This window comes from Cupressus sempervirens, chromosome 11, assembly GCF_028749045.1.
Source record: "Cupressus sempervirens isolate cs-2001-9-10 chromosome 11, ASM2874904v1, whole genome shotgun sequence".
Classification (NCBI taxonomy): domain Eukaryota; kingdom Viridiplantae; phylum Streptophyta; class Pinopsida; order Cupressales; family Cupressaceae; genus Cupressus; species Cupressus sempervirens.
Genome location: NC_143128.1, coordinates 232,279,112 through 232,286,885, shown reverse-complemented (window position 1 = coordinate 232,286,885; position 7,774 = coordinate 232,279,112).

Here is a 7,774-nt window from a genome sequence, read left to right as displayed (position 1 = left end):
GTATTCTTCATGCCTACAAAGATTTAACATTACTATTGAAAACCTGCATGTTACACTTCTGCAACAAATGGAATTCTTGCATAGATTTTGTTAAACAAAAACCTATTGAAAATTGAAATGCTTGTATGGAAAAATCATAAATCTTCATTATTAAAATGTCTATGAGAAAAAAGGATAAGTTTCATATTGTAAAAGTTAGAATTCAGATGTTAAGTTCATAGCTAGGGTTGAAAAAATAAAATGAGACAGTATTATTGTTTGGAAAAATTCAATTGGTTAAAATTATTCCTTCCATCACACTATGTGCTGAAATGACTATAAAAATATATATAAACACACCACAACAATAAAATATTATTGTGGTGAAGTTTATTACTTTTACCAATTTCACTACTATTTTTATTGGAAAGATTTTATTTTTAAAAACTATTTAAAAATAAAAAGTATTTGGGGTGGGGGCCACCACCTTCAACACCCCTCACTCCATTTTTTCTTGCTCATAACATGGTTCTTGAGGCAGCCAAAGCTATCATAGCAGTCGAAGCTAACACATGTAGCCCTGACAACTGCAATATTTTGTAAAGGATTGCATGCAAGTGATCTCCCCTTCATTAGGGGTATCTAATGAGAAAAAAATATTTTAATTGTTTCGTAATAAATCTTATTTATTTAATAATTATTAATAATTTATTTAATTTAAAATATGTAGAGTTTTATTTTATTTAACTTTTAATTAAAGTTTTCATTATTGAATTTAGTTTTTTAATTAAGTTAAATTTAATTTTTATTTAGACTAATTACTTTTTAATTTTAAATATTTTTAAATGGCTTTAAAAGATTGTCAAGTTATTTTTTTGATTTAAAATATTATTATTTATTTTCCTTAAGCATATAATAATAAATACCATTGTGATTTTTTTAATGAAAACACAATTTACTGAAAATCTTGGATTTGTTTTCAACTATGAAAATGAGAATTATTTTATGATCAAACTAAACTTGAAAAAATTACCAACTAAAAAATTATGTAAATGAAAACTCCAACACCTATTCATAATGAACTTTAAACATTACATAAAATATACATGGCAAAAAACTACGTATGATTTAAATGTCGCTTATGATGTTAAGTCTTTATTTCTATGATTGGTTTAGGGAGACCCTTGTAGTTACACAAACTAGGAATGGTAGGAATGGTTACCAGAGGTAAGGAGTTGTGAGTTATGTTTTTAGTGACTTGTGTTAGGAATGATTGTATAAGTGTTTTTGTGATGAGATCGGGTTCTTCTATGTAAAGCTCATGTGTTGTGATTTTCTTGATGTATCCTTTGAGGTTTGATCTATGATCTATTGGTGATTTCCAGTTGCTCCTATAGGATAGATGTGATTATTGTAACTTTATGATATTTACTTTTATGAGCTTAGGGTAGATTATCTATGTGTATGTTGGAAAAGTGGCTTGTAATGGAGGTTGAAGTCCTAAAGAGGTTACCAAGATGACTCATTATATGTTGTCTTAATAAGTGATAACAATTTCATTAATGGGGTTAAAATGAATTAAAAAGAGTTAGTATGTTACCTCGCACATGCATTGGCTGCTAGTACAAACTAGGATGGGAGTAGAGAGTATGTTTGGTTGTGACCTTGCCTTGTTAGTATTCCTTGTCTGTAAGGAAGGATATTGATACCACATAGGGTCACTAGGGGGTCAAAGTCTAAAGAGACTACCAGGATAACCTTAAAGTTGACTCATGTGATGACACTTGCCCATATACATATTATATTTCCTATGTGTCTTTGTTTTCCTCTTGGATTAAATGTTCACTTTGTGTACTTGGTACCTTTGAGATAGAATTCTATGAGGTTTCCTATACCTAAATTCTTATAATGACTTCTGAATTATTATCCATTTGGGACTTGAGATTATCCCCTCAGCATGGTAAGAGTGGACCATTTAGGTTCTATGAGGTTGGATGGTAGTGATTCTTATACCATTGAGATCTGATAGTTGGACGTTGATGTTGAATGTACCTTGTTGTAGATGTTATATTCTTCTTATGTTGTGTTTATGTTCTATTGTAATATTATGTTGTTTTGTACTTTGGTTATTTGAGATCCTATAGTATATTCAATTTTAGCATGATGCATATTCTTTTATCATTTCATATATTGCAGCATGTGTTGAGGATGTGTATAGATTATGTAATACCATGTAGCATCTTATGCACTTTTAATATTCTTTTACGTGATTTTGTACATGTGGTTATTCTATAACATGGACTTTGTTTATTTATGAGACTTAGACTTAAAAAAGCCTATGTGTGTAATTTAATGTTATGGAACCCTTGAGAGATGTAACTTCTATTGTATTGCTTGTGTATGTATGTGATATGTATTCAAGTTATTGTTTTTGCTTTGTTATCTCTTGATTGTTTTAATCTTTCAAAAAAAATGTTTAGCGAACTTAATAACATTTTAAGTTAATTTCTCTTGGGCTCCCTAGTGGGACATTACATTGTTTGAAGAGCATACAGTGTTGGGTGTATTTGTTTAAAATTAAAGGAAATCACACAAATATAAGAAAAATAAGATTTTCTGTAGTACAATAAAAAATAAAATTATATTATGGAGGGGTGTGATTAAGTCACAATATAATAATAATTATCAAATGCAAATAATCTTAATTCATTATCATAGGTTATGAAGAGGTGCACCTATTCAAACAAAAATACATAACTGCTTATTTTTTAGATATAAAATCAAAGCTATCTATTTGCAAAAATAGGTGTGATGAGCAATGTGGAGTGATCAAAATGAAATATATATATATATATATATATATATATATTTGTGTGTGTGTGTGTGTGTGCAATGAGAAATATCAGAGTTGAGAGATGATATAAAGAAGGAAGATAGTAAATATATAAAGAATTCTTGTAGCTCATTTTAAAGAATATATACAACATATAGTATGACAGTTTATGAAAAAATAAATGGAATATATATCAAATATATGCATATGAATGAGGAAAGGATAAATAGGCTTTAAAAAAGGTGTAATAAAGAAGTAATTTAATTGTCCATCATAAGTTGAAATAAAAAACATAATCAAGGTGGAAAAGCAAATTGTGTGCAGTAGGTAGGTGCTCACAAAGACAAGCAGTGGGGGTTGGTGCTTCTAGTAGATTCTACAAAGTGTAGGGATTAGAACTCCCAATGAATCAATGCTCATAAACATAGGAATTAGAGCCTCTAGTAGGTTGAAGCCTAAAAATATTATAAAAGAACAAGTTTATATATATAGCAATTATTTTGTCATCATTTCTCTTGCATTGGGTTTTCACGTAGACATTGTGTTATTGTGTTCATGTGCATAATTTTTTATTTCAGTAATTGAAGTTATCATTTGGATAAATATTTTTAAATTGGAAAAGTTGTTATTATATTGATTCACCCCCTCTCATTATAATTGTGTGCTCTTCAATTGGTATCAAAGTTGGTTTTTTCTTTAAAGCCTAACTGCTTGAAGGTAGATCTAAAGAGCACAAATGACCAAACATTTTCAAAATAAGACACTAACATTTGATGGGATGTTTTTTTCTTACTAGAGTATCAAAATGGAATCTTATCTAACCTCTATTGGATTTGATATTTGAAAATCAATGCTATATTATTACACACCATCGACAACACCACCAATGAATACATCCAGAAAGAGAAAATGTGAAAATAATGCTAAAGAAAAATATGCAATTCTATGCAATTTTGCTAATTCAAAATTTGCAAAAGTTATAAACTATAAAGATGCTAAGGATGTTTGGGACAACTTGAAAAATATTTATGAAGGAGTTGGGATAATGTAAAGAAAGAAAAACTTCAAACTCATTCAAGAATATTTTAAATCCTATAAATGAAGGATGATGAAGACATGGCCTCTTTTCTTGATTGTGTAAATAAAGTTATCAAGTAAAAGACCTTGATGTCGAAGTGAAGGAACAACTTATAGTATAGAAAATATTTTAAGATCCTTAAAAATAAAATTTAATTCTAAAATATATGCAATCAAAGAGAGAAAATATTTAGATACATTGAAAAAAGATGAATTAGATGGGACTCTTGCTCCTTATGAAATGAGAATTGGAGGAAAAGAACCTACAAACGAAATAGCATTCAAAGAATTCAAGAAAAGAAAGTATATAAATAATAGTTTTAGCAAAGGCTCAAGTAGTGAATCAAATGAATCATATACTTACTACAAAAGAAATTTGAAAAGGGTAATGGAAATATCAAAGGAAAATTCAAGTGTTTTAATTGTGGAAAAGAAGGACATGATGCATCAAAATTCCCTCTAAATAGAAGTGACTCTGATGATGATGAAGATGAATAATACACTAAGAAAAGGGGAAAGAACCATGCTAAGCACTATCATAAAAAGAAGAAGTTTCACTAGCACAAAAAGAGTTTTTACTTGAAGACAAAAAGAAGCTCATAACAAGAGAGCGATGATGAATATCAAAGTGATGATGTAGAAGGAAAGATACTCTTTTTTACCATGACCAGTAAGAAAGAATAAGAAGAAGAAGATGTTGATGAGCCATGTAGTGAAGAAGAAGAATAAAGTAATGAGTCATCTAGTGAGAAAGAAGATGTAGATGTCATGAAAGAGTTACTAAAAGAGAAAGTTACTAAGTACAAGATGCAAATTAAAGACTCTTAACTAGAAGGATCCAAACAAGTTGAGAATGATGTGAGAAAAAATATAAATGTAAAAGAAGAGGAGTGTACCAAATTGAGTCAAGAAATTGAAAGGTTGAAAAAGGACCCAAAGGAAAGCAATATCAAATTGAATAATAATCTCACATTCAAAAAGAGCTTTGAAATCCTAATAGATATTATTTATAGTCAAAGACCATTGACAAGAAAGATGGGATTAGGCTATGAAGTAGAGTTAAACAATCATAATCATACATTCAAAGGCTTTTCCAAGGAAGGAAGTAGTAATGATGACTCATCCAAAAAATTTAAAGAATTTAAATTTTAAAAGGATTTGAACTTTAAAAGGATTATGGGAAGAAAGGATATAAATCTAGAGTTTATGGATATTGTTATTCAAGAAACTATTTTGGTTACAAGGTGAGAGAATGTTGAGCATAAATGGAAAATCCTTGTGGATGGAGAAGAAAAAATATAATCCATATTTGAACTTTATATGCTATGTGTGCAAAACTTTGGGCATATAGAAAAATATTGCAAACTTGATAATGGAGAATTTTATAACAATGACAAGTGATGGGAAAATCACAAAGGAAGAATTATAAAAGTTTGGAGAAGGAAGATCACCAAAGGAGAAGATGAAACCAATGCAAGTGCAACTTGTAGTTCATACACCTCTTAGTTGAGAGAAGAAGCATGAGTTCAGGGGGAGATACATATAAGATATTCATTAAACCATTGCAAAAGAGTGAGATGGCTCAAAGCAAGTTGACATCTTGAAGATTACATTAAGAAGAGTGAAATATGATCAAACTCATGTTGAAGTTTGCAAGAGGAAACTTCAAAAAGGAAGATATAGTAATGACAATAATAAAGCTTACATGAACATTAAAGAACCCTTCTTAGGGGGAGCACAACAAAACTTACATAAAGGGAGCATTAGATGACAAGTTCACAGATGGATGCTTGATTGTCATCCATTTTCCATTAATGTCAAAGGGGGAGAGATAGAAAGGGGAAAACTAAAAGAGATGAAGAATTATTTCCATCAATGACAAAGGGGAAAATTTGATGGAAATATTGTCATTGATGTTAAAGGATGTTATGTCCCCATTTTAAGATATAATTTTAATAAATAAATAATGATAATAAAATTGTATTCAAGTATAGAAATAAAAAATAAAAAATTACATATATAATATATCATCAATAAAATAATATTTAGTATAATATTTAAAATAATTAAATAATAATATTTATAATGAATAAATTAATTGATTAAATTAAATACAATAGAATGTTGTAGAAAGTATGTTATCTTTATAAATAATATTTTAATAATAAATGATAAAAAATATAAAATACATATGTAAATAAATAATATAATATAAATTAACTAAATCTACTAAAAAGTCAAGAGATGTAATTAAAAGATGTGACTCTTTAAAATTAAGGTATAAAATAGAGGAGAGTTCATTTTAAAGAGTAAGGAAGGGGATAATAAGAGAAGAGTCAAAGAAGGATTATTAGAAGAGGAATTAGAAGAGAACAAGTGAATTTTTTTCAAATATTTTCAATGATGAAAGGATGTGACTCTTTGAAAGGGTTGTAATTATGAATGGTTGTGACTCTTCAAAAATACTTTAACTATGAAGAGTTATGACTTTTCAAAAGGGTTCTGATTATGAAAGATTGTGACTTTTAGTATTATGAAGTGTTGTAACTTTTTGGTAGTTTGTGATTATGAAGTGATGTGAATTTTCAAAGGACTTTGATTATGAAGTGTTATGACTTTCCCAAAGGATTGTGATTATGAAGGGTTGTGACTTTTCAAAAGGATTGTGATTATGAAGGTTTTCAACTCTTTGAAAAGGGCATAGATGATAAATAAAATATGAGAGGATTAAAAAGCAATTGTGCCTAAGAGAGTTGAACTGCATTAGAGTAGAGAAAGTAAAGAAACTAAACTAATATATATTGAACATTGGGAATTGAAGTAATGTATATTCTATGAATGATTATAAAATGAAAAACTAAAGGGTACTAGAGCCATGCTCATCTAATATGTTTATTTCATAAATAAATATGAATTATTTGGTAGATAAAATTATCAAGACCAAGGATTTGGATGAGAACTTTATAGTTCTCATAGAGATCAAGTACAAACTTGGTAGAAAGAATTCATTAGAATGTCGAGTTTCTTTTAAGAGAACTCAAAGAGTAGAGGGCATTCTTGATTGAATGTCAGGATTTTGAATTGGAACCCAGAGAGAGATTTGTAGAGAATCTCTTTCAGACAATATATATTGTAGTGGTCAAACATATGCATATGTCAGAGATAAGAGACTTGGTTAGAGGTGGGATCTCTATCAAATAGTCTTACTAGATATCCCAAAGAGGCCTAAGGAAGACATTCTTTATATGATAATTACCTAATCAAGATACTTTTCTCCCCAGAGGGTTAGGTGGTTTGAGAAGGATCTCTTTTGAAGGATTAGGAAGGGTAGTATAGGTAGTATTTAGATTAAATTAACTTAATCAAATATTTTTAATGTGTTTCACATACAATTTTTCGTTATACTAACAAATGGTTGCAGGTTACAACATTCAAATTTAATCCAGAAGAGGGGACATTAAAAAGGATTTCATGAGCATGATCAAAACTGTTAATATTATCATCATTAATGTCAAAATAAATATAAGATAGTAAATGAGATGTTTAAAATCTAGTAAAATTTTTCTAATATAAGCTATAGATCATAATAGTCACGACAACCATTTATTTCATGAGGAAGTTATAGAAACAAAAAAATGATTTATTAAAGATGATAAGAAGTAAAAATATTATAATTGTAGTAGTTTCAATAATAGTGAGGATATAAATATGAATCTGTAGGTTGAACGACTTCATGAACAAATGTTGACAGTGATAGATACTTGAGTTTGAAGACATACAATAATTATATATGGAATTAAAAACAAAACCACAAGTGGCATCGTGTAGTCAACAGTATTCTATAGGTTGAACCAAGAAAGAGTGTCAAATCAAAGATGAGACATG